Below are 15,043 nucleotides of genomic sequence, written 5' to 3' on the forward strand. Positions count from 1 at the left end.
AATTGGGCCTTGCATAGTAGGCTGAGAAGTGCGTTCTGGCTACTAGGTACGACATATATATATATATATATATATATATATATATATATATATATATATATATATATATATATATATATATATATATATATATATATATATATATATATATATATATATATATATATATATATATATATATATATATATATTTAATATCATACCAATAGACTTTTATGCTGAAAAACAACATATTTCTTCCTTTCAATATGTACATGATGTACAATATGTACATCAATATATATGTAGTTTTTTGGTGTGTTTTTTATCTGCAAGAAATAGAAAGTTAAATTCATTATTCAAACTTTAACCAAAGTTGACCCGACAGTTAACTGAATTACTAGGCAGAAAATGGTGACCTGTAATCAGCGGATACTTATGTATTTCTTTTTATCAGGTATTCAAATGTGTTTGCAGACAATCTCAAAGGTGTTTCGTCATGCTGCTGATCTAGTTTTATTATCATAGACGTTATGAATGTATAGAAATATGTGAAATATAGTGTAGAATACATCCTCACGTTCAATCCAGGTAAACAAGCTGTAGTTACTTTAAACTAACATAACTCATTTGTTCCTGATCTTGAACTAAAACTAATAAGCAGAGAGATACCGGTAACTTACTCCCCGAATCATCTGGGTTATCCCTATAATGGATTCGCTTTTAAAATTTTCTGATGCTATTAGAGACCTGAAAGCCAAAAGGAATGTTATTATCAGTGAATCTAGTTATCTTGAACCCTGGTTAAAGGTAAATTCATTTGAAAGTCAATGCCTTAGTTTGCATAGAGTAAATTTACAAAAGACTAACCTTGGTAAAAATAATTGTGAATATATAAAATATTGAAGACATAATATCCTCGTTCTCATTGTCCAAGCACTTAGGCTGGACGGTAGAGCGACGGTCTCGCTTCATGCAGGTCAGGCGTTCAATCCCCGACCGTCCACAAGTGGTTGGGGGCACCATTCCTTCCCGCCGTCCCATCCCTAATCATTATCCTAACCCCCTTCCCAGTACTATATAATCGTAATGGCTTGGCGCTTTCCCTTGTTAACTCCATTCCCCTTCCTCCCTCAGAAGCCACCTAATAATACAATCGTAATACAATATACAGTAATACACTCAGTGGCACAGACTCTCCCAAAGACCCGTGATACAGCGGAAGATTTGGGAGTTCTTGTGTAGTGAAGATTTCTGTTACATGGCGTTTCCTGAAGTGGGAAGGGGGGGGGGTAGGTCGCTCCTGAAGGAGGAAGAGGGGGTGGTAGGTCGCTCCTGAAGGAGGAAGGGGGGGTAGGTCGCTCCTGAAGGAGGAAGGGGGGGGGGTAGGTCGCTCCTGAAGGAGGAAGAGGGGGTGGTAGGTCGCTCCTGAAGGAGAAAGAAGGGGTGGTAGGTGGCTCCTGAAGGAGGAAGAGGGGGGGGTAGGTCGCTCCTGAAGGAGGAAGAGGGGGTGGTAGGTCGCTCCTGAAGGAGAAAGGGGGGGGTGGTAGGTGGCTCCTGAAGGAGGAAGGGGGGGGGGTGGTAGGTGGCTCCTGATGGAGGAAGGGGGGGGGGTGGTAGGTGGCTCCTGAAGGAGAAAGGGGGGGTGGTAGGTCGCTCCTGAAGGAGAAAGGGGGGTGGTAGGTCGCTCCTGAAGGAGAAAGAGGGGGTGGTAGGTGGCTCCTGAAGGAGAAAGAGGGGGTGGTAGGTCGCGCCTGAAGGAGAAAAGAGGGGGTGGTAGGTCGCTCCTGAAGGAGAAAGAGGGGGTGGTAGGTCGCGCCTGAAGGAGAAAGAGGGGGTGGTAGGTCGCTCCTGAAGGAGGAAGAGGGGGTGGTAGGTCGCTCCTGAAGGAGAAAGGGGGGGTGGTAGGTCGCTCCTGAAGGAGAAAGGGGGGGGGGTGGTAGGTGGCTCCTGAAGGAGAAAGGGGGGGTGGTAGGTGGCTCCTGAAGGAGAAAGGGGGGGGTGGTAGGTGGCTCCTGAAGGAGAAAGGGGGGGTGGTAGGTCGCTCCTGAAAGAGGAAAGGGGGGGGTAGGTGGCTCCTGAAGGAGAAAGGGGGGGTGGTAGGTGGCTCCTGAAGGAGAAAGGGGGGGGGGGTAGGTCGCTCCTGAAAGAGGAAAGGGGGGGTAGGTCGCTCCTGAAGGAGGAAGAGGGGGTGGTAGGTCGCTCCTGAAGGAGGAAGAGGGGGTGGTAGGTCGCTCCTGAAGGAGGAAGGGGGGGGGGTAGGTCGCTCCTGAAGGGAGGAAGGGGGGGGGTAGGTCGCTCCTGAAGGAGGAAGAGGGGGTGGTAGGTCGCTCCTGAAGGAGGAAGGGGGGGGGGGTAGGTCGCTCCTGAAGGAGGAAGGGGGGGGGGTAGGTCGCTCCTGAAGGAGGAAGGGGGGGTGGTAGGTGGCTCCTGAAGGAGGAAGGGGGGGGGGGTAGGTCGCTCCTGAAGGAGGAAGGGGGGGGTAGGTCGCTCCTGAAGGAGGAAGAGGGGGTGGTAGGTCGCTCCTGAAGGAGGAAGGGGGGGGAAGGTCGCTCCTGAAGGAGGAAGGGGGGGGGAAGGTCGCTCCTGAAGGAGGAAGGTGGGGGGGTAGGTCGCTCCTGAAGGAGGAAGGGGGGGTAGGTCGCTCCTGAAGGAGGAAGGGGGGGGGGTAGGTCGCTCCTGAAGGAGGAAGAGGGGGTGGTAGGTCGCTCCTGAAGGAGGAAGGGGGGGGGGGTAGGTCGCTCCTGAAGGAGGAAGGGGGGGGGTAGGTCGCTCCTGAAGGAGGAAGAAGGGGTGGTAGGTCGCTCCTGAAGGAGGAAGGGGGGGGGGGTAGGTCGCTCCTGAAGGAGGAAGGGGGGGTAGGTCGCTCCTGAAGGAGGAAGAGGGGGTGGTAGGTCGCTCCTGAAGGAGGAAGGGGGGGTAGTAGGTCGCTCCTGAAGGAGGAAGGGGGGGGGGTGGTAGGTCGCTCCTGAAGGAGGAAGGGGGGTGGTAGGTCGCTCCTGAAGGAGGAAGGGGGGTGGTAGGTCGCTCCTGAAGGAGGAAGGGGGGGTAGGTCGCTCCTGAAGGAGGAAGAGGGGGTGGTAGGTCGCTCCTGAAGGAGGAAGGGGGGGTAGTAGGTCGCTCCTGAAGGAGGAAGGGGGGGGGTGGTAGGTCGCTCCTGAAGGAGGAAGGGGGGTGGTAGGTCGCTCCTGAAGGAGGAAGGGGGGGTGGTAGGTCGCTCCTGAAGGAGGAAGAGGGGGGTAGTAGGTCGCTCCTGAAGGAGGAAGGGGGTGGTAGGTCGCTCCTGAAGGAGGAACGAGGGGTGGTAGGAGGCTCCTGGAGGAGGGGGTGGGCTAGCGTAGTAGCCTACGGCGGCAGCTTTCGGTCCGCCGGCGGGAACAACTTTCGTATTGATTCCTCCCGGACCCGGATAGATGGCGGATGTACGATATTTCCCTACCCCACTTCCCCGGCTTTGACGAATCTCCACTAAATAAACCTCAATCTCACGCTAACCCATCAACTCTCTTAATCAACACACCATCTACAACTTTCATTTCACAACTCGTTAAGGAGCAGTCAATCAATTCGTTTCTAAAAATGTTGCAAATTGCAGAGGAATGAGCGGTGATCATCGCGCAGCGTGCAGGGTACTGCTGCAGCAGGGTAGAGCTCCGCCCACTACCGTGTGTTGGGTGTCAGTCGAGGCCCAACCGTCGTAGGGTACGTGTGGCTGCTCCTCCCGCCTGGTCTGCCTGCATCTTGTCACTCCCTTCTCACTCAGTGGAGAGAGTTTGTTACCAAGAATTCTGCAGGACCCGGCTATATATATATATATTACTTCCTTTAACTTGAAAGAGATCTACAGGAATACATTTTATATAACGGACAACCATGTCATAGAATCATGTGATTTTTTAATTTGGTTTTCTGACATTCTTGAAAAGTAGTGAAGCAAATTCTTTGATATTCAAAATTCTCGGGATTTTTTTTCCTTCCCTTACAACCGGGCAAAAAGAAATTCGCTTTGTAAATGATAAGATTTGTTTAGGAGTTGATAATTTTTTTTTAGATGGTTTAAATGTTTCCGTTGCCAACGACGTTTAATCCCACGCCTCTGATAACCTGTAGAGTTCCTCCAGCCATATATTATATATCTCCTTGAACAAACGATATATTATAGCGATATATTATATATCTACTTTTTTTGGTAAGAGATATATTTGACGATTTTAAATTTAAATTTAACGTTTTTCTCTGTTAACTCTACAATATGTTTTTTTCGATATAACTTAAATATAACTCTTCTCGATATCTTCTTCAAGGACACATAACGTGTAATTTTGGAAATTTTGTACCCCGGAATTTGGCCGTTCGCGCTCTTGCAAGGTAGAGGACATACGGTACAGCATCAGTAAGGTACATAAGGCGAAAGATACACTTATACAAATAGTGAATTCATAAATTATTAATACGGTACTCGATGGTGCAACACCAACACGGTACAAACACGAAACTTCAAAGACGGTACAAAATGTCGATTAAAAAACTATACGGTATAGAAAAAAAATCGGAGTTACCCACATCAATCGGGATTTAATAATTGAAAATTTTCGTGGAAATTGGTTGGATAGGTGTGTCCTATTTCTCCATATACTTCCCCCTTCGCTAACCTTGCCCCCCCCCCTCTCCAAAATCTGTGTCAAGACCTCTCTCTCTCTCTCTCTCTCTCTCTCTCTCTCTCTCTCTCTCTCTCTCTCTCTCTCTCTCTCTCTCTCTCTCTCTCTCTCTCTCTCTCTCTCTCTCTCTCCCTTAAAACTATGTTCCAAAGGTTAAAAAACCTGTTTCATCCTAAATTGTTTTCTCTGACGCGGTTAAAATCAACACCTTCAGGAGCGGTAGAGAGGGGGGCAACGCCCCCCTCTCCCTTGGTCAACGGCTTCATCTTGCGTTTGAATCCAAACGGAAAATTCCTATCTTAAAAAAATGTAAAATAAAGTTAATTTACTGATTGGGTTATCTCTGAATGTTGTAAAATTCAGGGTTAAGGTTATGTGGAAATAATCGTGTTCGGCTTTCTGGCGGGGAAACCAGTGGTTGTGGTTCGATGGTTGAGTTGTTAGCTGACCTGCTGCAAGTTAACTTTGGGGTAAGTTGTTTCTTTGCAAAGAAATTTGTTTCCGGATATGTTAAAGAGGCACTTGTGTGTGTGGCAGCTGTTATCTATCACTACTGTGACAATCACCACCACTACTACCACAATCACCACCACTACTACCACAATCACCACCACTACTACCACAATCACCACCACTACTACCACAATCACCACCACTAATACCACAATCACCACCACTACTACCACAATCACCACCACTACTACCACAATCACCACCACTACTACCACAATCACCACCACTACTACCACAATCACCACCACAACCACTACCACAATCACCACCACTAATACCACAATCACCACCACTACTACCACAATCACCACCACAACCACTACCACAATCACCACCACTAATACCACAATCACCACCACTACTACCACAATCACCACCACTACTACCACAATCACCACCACCACTACTACCACAATCACCACCACTACTACCACAATCACCACCACTACTACCACAATCACCACCACTACTACCACAATCACCACCACTACTACCACAATCACCACCACTACTATCACAATCACCACCACTACTACCACAATCACCACCACTACTACCACAATCACCACCACTAATACCACAATCACCACCACTACTACCACAATCACCACCACAACCACTACTACCACAATCACCACCACTACTACCACAATCACCACCACAACCACTACCACAATCACCACCACAACCACTACCACAATCACCACCACAATCTAGACCCAGTTTAAGCAATAAATTCACCCACTGCAGAATATACTAATCTATTTTCCCATTAATTGTAGCGAAGTAGTAGATGAAGTCTACGCTTGAGGGTGAGAGGGGGGGGGGGAGGAAGAGGGGCGGGGGTTGGAGCGATAGATCTAGCTACCGCTTGAGCGGTAATTGATTTCTACTTGAGTTCTAGGTGAAGTTAAAATTATAATGTACATTCTAGTTGTCATGTGTGGTGTGGTGTTGGTTTGTGGTGGTAGTAATTACAGGTGTAGGGAGTGGTGGTGGTGGTGCTGCAGGTGTAGGGGGTGGTGGTGCAGGTGTAGGTTGTGGTGGCGGTAGTGGTGGTGGTGCTCCTTCTGCAGGTTGCCATGGTGGTGGTGGTCCTTGAGGTGGTGGTTGTGAAAAGTGGCGCTTCACCTCCTTCCCCCACTATATAAATGACCTCAAATCTACTCTCTCTACCAATCAATTTCCTCGCAAGTTTATAACCTTTGACCTTCTTTGATGGCTGAAGTCGGGTGGCTAAGAATTAACCTTTTGAGAACGCGTCTCCTCTCCGATACATCTATCCTATACGGTATAGCTATCCTAGATAAACATTGTACGAACCATTCGCATATCAGTTGGACGTGAGATAATCGGCAGTTATTCATTGTGTTGAGAGAAATATTAGATGTAATCCGCCCACTTTCCGTCCGTCCGTTGTGTGTACCTCCCATCCGTCCGTCAGTCCGTTGTGTGTACCTCCCATCCGTCCGTCCGTCCGCTGTGTGTACCTCCCATCCGTCCGTCCGTCCGTCCGTTGTGTGTACCTCCCATCCGTCCGTCCGTCCGCTGTGTGTACCTCCCATCCGTCCGTCCGTCCGTTGTGTGTACCTCCCATCCGTCCGTCAGTCCGTTGTGTGTACCTCCCATCCGTCCGTCCGTCCGTTGTGTGTACCTCCCATCCGTCCGTCCGTCCGTTGTGTGTACCTCCCATCCGTCCGTCAGTCCGTTGTGTGTACCTCCCATCCGTCCGTCAGTCCGCTGTGTGTACCTCCCATCCGTCCGTCAGTCCGTTGTGTGTACCTCCCATCCGTCCGTCCGTCCGCTGTGTGTACCTCCCATCCGTCCGTCCGTCCGCTGTGTGTACCTCCCATCCGTCCGTCCGTCCGCTATATCAACCAACCTTTCGTCCCGTTTAGCAGAATCACACCTATCCGAAACACCTATTCAAGTGCACTACACATCCACACGGACTCACACACACACACACACACATATACACTTGTGTCTACAGTACATATACCAACATATAGTGACCGCTTGGCACCACAGGAACATCAATTAAGAGATAAACTGAGGACTATGGTATAAAATCTCAACTCGAACTCCTGCTCCTCATCTGGCCTTCTCCCTCTCACCTCAACTTGACACCTGTCTCAAGGAACTGACAGATTCCCGTCTTCACTCGTCACACACAAAAACAAACCTCAGGTGAGTTTTACATGACTATTTGTTAACTTTTGCGTATTGCTTTTTATTGAAAATTTCCGCTTCTAAAAGGTCACAGAATTGTGACCTTTTTTTGTGTTGGATATATAAGCCTTTTTACACCCTCCAGTAAACATGTAATGTTTCTTTCGTTCTGCAAATGTTTTTAAATGTTGTTACACCTTTATTGAATGTTGTGACGTTATTTTAATTTTTTTATACCGTTATTAAACTTTTTATGCTATTATTAAACGTTATTATATCGTTATTTAAAGTTATAGCACCATTATTAAACATTGTAAAACTGTTATTAAGCATAACACCGTTATTAAGCGTAACACCGTTATTAAGCGTAACGCCGTTATTAAGCGTAACACCGTTATTAAACACTATTACACCGTTATTAAGCATTACAACGGTGCACAATCCATAACTTGATGCATACGTTATGCTTTTTTGCTAGGGGGGCTCGGGTAGGAGGGTAGTAACAAGACCTATGAAAGACCCCCAGTGCTGGCCTCACATGGAGTAGTTCAAAGTCATTATACACGATTCATGATTTACAATGATAGGAACTCTTCCGGAGGAGAGAGAACTCATCTCCTCTTCCGCCAGAGGAGATGAGTTTGAAGAGTTTTACCATGGATACCACAGCTCCTTACAATAGGCATTTTCGGTTGTCAATATACATGTGACGGGTATAAAACGCTCCTCAAAGAGGTTACTGAAATATACAGAATGTGTATCTGGTGAAGTCTTTAAGATCCTCTTTGAAGAAAGATTGGAAAAACCTGGTGCTTGAATGCACATTTTTTGTTGTTCAAGCGATCTAGAAAATAGTATAATTCTGAAGAAATATACTTATTCATGGGACAAAAAAGGTTTAATCCAAACAGGGTTCTGAAAAATGTAGATAGATATATGGGGGAGTACCACCTCTGGTTTTCTTTCTAGGGGACACTTTGCCTCGAAGAAGAGAATATGCAGCACCCAGTTGAGCCTTGTATACAGAGGCAAACAAGTCGGATGTCAGCGAGGGAAGATAGCCATCAGGATAAAGTGCCAAGTCATTACAACTATATAGCACTGGGAAGGGGTCATGATAAGCATTTGGGATGGGACGGGGGGAAAGGAATGGTGTCCAACCCCTTGGACGGTCGGGGAATTGAACGCCGACCTGCATGAAGCGAGGTTTACACAGATTGCTGTTAAACAAAGTAGGGGAAAAGGGGGTGTTTGATAAATTGGGGAAGGTGTTTGACAACATTTCCCTATTCCAATATGTGTAACACCTTCGGGGATGGAAGAGTAATGAGTGGATATCTGGCATTTTCATGGTCCGGGTTTGAGTCTCGTATATACCTGTGTAAATGTGTGCAATACAGTCACAGGGTTTTTGTACAATGCAATAGGCTTAATCCACCACATATGTTGGGGCATAATTAAACATATCTAATGGTGTCATGATCCATTACATGTAATAGGGGGCATAATCCATTACAAATAATAGGGCATATTTCACTACATGTAATCAAGATTAATCCATCCCATGTAATGGAAGGATAATCCATCACATGTTATGGAAGATAATCCATTACATGAAATGGAAGATAATCCATACGCAATAGAAGGATAATCCATTATATGAAATAGGGATTTACCATTATGTGTAAATAAGTTAATTTTTTGTTCAATTACAACTCTGATGAGTTGTTGTAATTGTTCTATAGCACCTTAACAAGGCAATTGTTGTGTATACTTACCTAATTGTGCTTCCATAAGTTGAGTTTCAGCTGTGGGTTCCGGCCTCCAACCCCTCAATCGTCTTAGTTACGTCAACAAAGAAGCGAATTCCATTATTCGAAATACTGTATCCCTGTCTGAGTATTTTGTATGTGGTCGTCATGTCTCCCCAGAATCATCTATGCACCTTAACAATGGCGTTGTCAATGCCTCCGAGAGGTTATAGGTGGGTTGCATTGACGTTCGTACGTTTACGGTTGGGCAAAACAGTTCATTTTTTTAACGGAATGACAAATCATGAGAACATTTTAACTAATTAATAATTAGTTAAAATAATTAATATTGGAAAATTATTTATGAAAAAAACATACTGACGAATCTTGCTATGAAGCCGAATTTGATGTGCTGTCAGGCCTCTCTGAACTCTGATGATATATATATATATATATTAGTATATTTTGGTAGCAGTCTTTCCTGTAGACATATATTATTAAATATGACCGAAAAAGTAAGATTAATAATTCTAACACGAATTTTCTCAATCCTTCGTACATTATGCTTCACTGTTGGAGGTAAATCAAAAATCACTTCTCCAAAATTCATTTTTATTTCTAGTCTGACGCGACACGGGCGCGTTTCGTAAAACTTATTACATTTTCAAAGACTTCACAAATACACAACTGATTAGAACTTGCGTTTCCCTGATTTTATATCTACATTTGAGTGAGGTGGGAAGGGTGATGTGGCATTACATTTGAGTGAGGTGGGAAGGATGATGTGGCATTAACACAAGACAGAACACTAGAGGATATTAATAGGGTATTAAAAGTATCAACACAAGACAGAACACGAAAAAATGGGTATTGAATAGAAGTGTTTGTAGAAAGCCTATTGGTCCATATTTCTTGATGCTTCTATATTGGAGCGGAGTCTTGAGGTGGGTAGAATATAGTGGTGCAATAATTGGCTGTTGATTGCTGGTGTTGACTTCTTGATGTGTAGTGCCTCGCAAACGTCAAGCCGCCTGCTGTCGCTGTATCTATCGATGATTTCTGTGTTGTTTACTAGGATTTCTCTGGCGATGGTTTGGTTATGGGAAGAGATTATATGTTCCTTAATGGAGCCCTGTTGTTTATGCATCGTTAAACGCCTAGAAAGAGATGTTGTTGTCTTGCCTATATACTGGGTTTTTTGGAGCTTACAGTCCCCAAGTGGGCATTTGAAGGCATAGACGACGTTAGTCTCTTTTAAAGCGTTCTGTTTCGTGTCTGGAGAGTTTCTCATGAGTAGGCTGGCCGTTTTTCTGGTTTTATAGTAAATCGTCAGTTGTATCCTCTGATTTTTGTCTGTAGGGATAACGTTTCTATTAACAATATCTTTCAGGACCCTTTCCTCTGTTTTATGAGCTGTGGAAAAGAAGTTCCTGTAAAATAGTCTAATAGGGGGTATAGGTGTTGTGTTAGTTGTCTCTTCGGAGGTTGCATGGCTTTTCACTTTCCTTCTTATGATGTCTTCGATGAAACCATTGGAGAAGCCGTTATTGACTAGAACCTGCCTTACCCTACAGAGTTCTTCGTCGACTTGCTTCCATTCTGAGCTGTGGCTGAGAGCACGGTCGACGTATGCGTTAACAACACTCCTCTTGTACCTGTCAGGGCAGTCGCTGTTGGCATTTAGGCACATTCCTATGTTTGTTTCCTTTGTGACACTACAAAGGAAACAAACTACACATCAAGAAGTCAACACCAGCAATCAACAGCCAATTATTGCACCACTATATTCTACCCACCTCAAGACTCCGCTCCAATATAGAAGCATCAAGAAATATGGACCAATAGGCTTTCTACAAACACTTCTATTCAATACCCATTTTTTCGTGTTCTGTCTTGTGTTGATACTTTTAATACCCTATTAATATCCTCTAGTGTTCTGTCTTGTGTTAATGCCACATCATCCTTCCCACCTCACTCAAATGTAATGCCACATCACCCTTCCCACCTCACTCAAATGTAGATATAAAATCAGGGAAACGCAAGTTCTAATCAGTTGTGTATTTGTGAAGTCTTTGAAAATGTAATAAGTTTTACGAAACGCGCCCGTGTCGCGTCAGACTAGAAATAAAAATGAATTTTGGAGAAGTGATTTTTGATTTACCTCCAACAGTGAAGCATAATGTACGAAGGATTGAGAAAATTCGTGTTAGAATTATTAATCTTACTTTTTCGGTCATATTTAATAATATATATATATATATATATATATATATATATATATATATATATATATATATATATATATATATATATAGGGGGGTGGTAGAAGCGAACACTTTTACGTATTCAGAGTTAAATGGCAAGTTTTTCCCCTGAATGCTCTGTGTTCCCTTCTCTGAGGCTGTGGGTCCCTATAATTGCACCAGAGGTGGTATATATATATATATATATATATATATATATATATATATATATATATATATATATATATATATATATATATATATATATATATATAAAATTCAAGTCTAGCTTGAATAGTAAAATGGAAGTGTGGGCTCTCTGAGAGAGGTTGGTCCGGAGGGTGTGTTTACCTCAGTCAAACATCTCGGCAGTATTGAATTCTTGCTGTTATGTGTTGAGAAGGATGCTGGCTCTCTCTCATCTCTTCTTGGTGTGTGTTGAGGATGCTGGCTCTCTCTCATCTCTTCTTGGTGTGTGTTGAGGAGGATGCTGGCTCTCTCTCATCTCTTCTTAGTGTGTGTTGAGGAGGATGCTGGCTCTCTCTCATCTCTTCTTGGTGTGTGTTGAGGAGGATGCTGGCTCTCTCTCATCTCTTCTTGGTGTGTGTTGAGGAGGATGCTGGCTCTCTCTCATCTCTTCTTGGTGTGTGTTGAGAAGGCTCTCTCTCATCTCTTCTTGGTGTGTGTTGAGGAGGATGCTGGCTCTCTCTCATCTCTTCTTGGTGTGTGTTGAGGAGGCGCTCGTCCTACTTGCTATCGTGTTAAAGAGGCTGGCATTCTCTACCTAGGTTCTTTCCCCATTTCTCAGTATCCTGTATGTTGAGATCATGTCTCCATCATCTCTTCTAATGGTTGTTAGGATTACTTCCTTTTAAATCTCGTTGCAAACCTTTTTTTTCAATTTTGGTTTGTACTCAGTTGTATCTGCGGGGGAGCCTCGGCTCTTGGGTCCCGCCTTTCAACTCTTAATCGACTGGTGTGTGTGTGTGTGTGTGTGTACTAGGGGGGGGGGGAGAGGAAGAAAGACATAAATGCAAACACACACACACCATATCTCTCTCTCTCTCTCTCTCTCTCTCTCTCTCTCTCTCTCTCTCTCTCTCTCTCTCTCTCTCTCTCTCCCTCTCTCACTATCTCGTTATTATTATTTGATTCACCAAAATATTATATATTAACAAATGTATTGATAGTGTTAAATTGAAGATCTTTTCTACAAACAATTTGAGCTTTATCACAGCGAAATATTTGAAGCCCAAGACGAAGCCAAGCTGCGGGTTGGGACACGTGTTGACATGTCGAATGAAAACACTGCCGAGTGGCGGCACCACTACAGGTGTGTTGAACAGGTGTGTGTGTGTGGGGTTCAACCTTGACAAAGAGCGGACGTCTGAACACCTGCTTCACCTGGGGTCCGACGGAACACGTGACGACGCAGTTTGAATATCGTAGTCCGGTATTCATAACCGTCCGAATTGCTTGGCTCAGTCCTCGCCTGGTGTCTGGAGGGCATTGGTAGTAAATTTCAACTTTTTTTCCGGTTGGATCTTGGGCCAGAGAGACCTACAAATCACCCCAATTTCACACACACCCTTCCCCTTCTCATTCCCCCCCTCCCTAACCCCAATGAAGGAACTGTATTCAAGGGTTCGATCCCCGGTCATTCTCACGCGATGGGAACGGGTGAGCACACTCTAACACCCACAACCACAAAGGTCTCTCAATAGAGAGAGAGAGAGAGAGAGAGAGAGAGAGAGAGAGAGAGAGAGAGAGAGAGAGAGAGAGAGAGAGAGAGAGAGAGAGAGAGAGAGAGAGAGAGAGATATCATACAACACTGATAATTATCTCACCCTGCCAAATTGGTCTCGTTAATTGTAGTGTGCGCGGAAGGCCCTCTTGGCACCTAGGCTCTTAAGAGTGTCACTCTAATTACCAGGGAGGTGGTTAGGTTATTACACCAGCTGACAGGTGGTGCTACACCAGCTGACAGGTGGTGCTACACCAGCTGACAGGTGGTGCTACACCAGCTGACAGGTGGTGCTACACCAGCTGACAGGTGGTGCTACACCAGCTGACAGGTGGTGCTACACCAGCTGACAGGTGGTGCTACACCAGCTGACAGGTGGTGCTACACCAGCTGACAGGTGGTGCTACACCAGCTGACAGGTGGTGCTACACCAGCTGACAGGTGGTGCTACACCAGCTGGGGACGTCGGTATATTTACTATACAGTATATAGAGGAAATACTGCACGTGTGTATATAATACTTACGTATTATATATACACACGTACAGCAGTTGCTGGGATATCAATTAGTCGAATTTAAAACTTAATATACATCAATTAACATCAATTTTAATTACAGAAATGTCATTATATGAATAGAAATTAAACTGTAATTATTTGCCACATGCAGAATTCCCGTTGTAATTGATAATTTACAATTATCAATACTATAATTAAGGAATTATATAAGAGATTAATGCTATAATCATTGATCCCAGTAGCATAACAAATGTGTTATCTATTGGGATCAAAATGCTTAATGGAGTCAAAGAATCAATGGGTTCAAAATATCTAATTAGGTCAAAATATCTAATTAGGTCAAAATATCTAACTGGCTCAAAATCCGTAATGGGATCATAGTTCTTAATAAAATCGAAAAAATACGAAATTCGGTCAAAATATCTAATGATCTCAAAATGCCTAATGGGGGGGGGGGGTTCAAAAGGAGGTTAGATTTTGTGGGAATCTATATGGAAAATGGAGGGCCCCTCTAGGTAATTTTTTTAAAAATGTTTTTTACCCTAATGTATATATACAAATAATTATCAATTATTTGATAATTATAAATGAATTATAAATGAACTCATGTTCAAAGCTTTTGTAGTAGTATATCTTAATATCTCCGTTTTCTTTATTCATAAAAAACGGATTTGGTTCAAGGGGGGACCCTAGGAGACTCGGAGGAGGCGAGGTTCTGGCGGATCCCGGGAGATACAGAGAAAGGGGAGAGGTTCTGAAGACTTGGGATGGTCAATCATAAGAAAATGATACAATGATTTAGAATTGAGGCAGCTGAGATGAACTCATTCCGTGTTTGTAATGGAGAATGACAAATTTCCGCTCGAGTTACCGGATCAGCCCAGCTGTGATGGCCATATATATGCGGTCTTGCTGCCTGCAAGCATTTTCATAGACCACGCACTCACTAGGAAATGCTGGTCAAGCACTATGGAAATCCTCCACGCGATGAACAGATTGTGCACTGTGTGACGAGGTTTATACAATATGATCCACGATAGTTGAATTCACGGGGAACACCGGAGAACTCGCTGTGAAAAGCCACCATTGTATGCAGGCGATGAGTCGCAATAACGTGGCTGAAGTATGTTGACCAGACCACACACTAGAAATTGAATGAGAATGGTCCAGGACGGACCGAAACGTCGTCGTCCCTTCAATTTCTAGTGTGTGGTCTGGTCAGCCACCATTGTACTGAAGATTTCGCAATGTGTTGGCCACCTTAGCTAGGGAATCATACCTTATCATACCTTATCATACCTTAATATGGTAATTAGAATGAATATTATTGTGCTGCAAATTTTGTTACAGTGTTAGAATGAGATCTAGAATTCAGCTTCACTCCTGAGGATGTCAGATGACTCAAGCACTCCACCCTAACGGTGCCCAAGTGTTTCAGGTGTTCTCAGGCCACCCAGTATACTC

At 44.4% G+C, this 15,043-nt stretch overlaps 1 protein-coding gene across 7 annotated transcripts in view; it reads left to right on the forward strand.

Annotated features, from left to right (window-relative positions):
- Positions 1–3,648: 3,648 nt before the first annotated feature.
- The window catches only part of Cbp53E (Calbindin 53E), a 237,925-nt gene continuing 226,530 nt past the window's right edge, over positions 3,649–15,043 (forward strand). For 6 of the 7 annotated variants that reach the window (XM_069303549.1, XM_069303547.1, XM_069303550.1 and 3 more), the window contains exons 1-2: positions 3,649–3,681; positions 7,182–7,340. The gene's annotated coding sequence lies outside the window, so the exon portion shown is untranslated. Of the gene's footprint in view, positions 3,682–5,085; positions 5,108–7,181; positions 7,341–15,043 lie in introns of those variants that run through there. The other variant, XM_069303548.1, reaches the window with a different exon arrangement.

The sequence above is a fragment of the Procambarus clarkii genome, chromosome 50 (assembly GCF_040958095.1).
Source record: "Procambarus clarkii isolate CNS0578487 chromosome 50, FALCON_Pclarkii_2.0, whole genome shotgun sequence".
In the NCBI taxonomy this organism is placed as follows: Eukaryota; Metazoa; Arthropoda; class Malacostraca; order Decapoda; family Cambaridae; genus Procambarus; species Procambarus clarkii.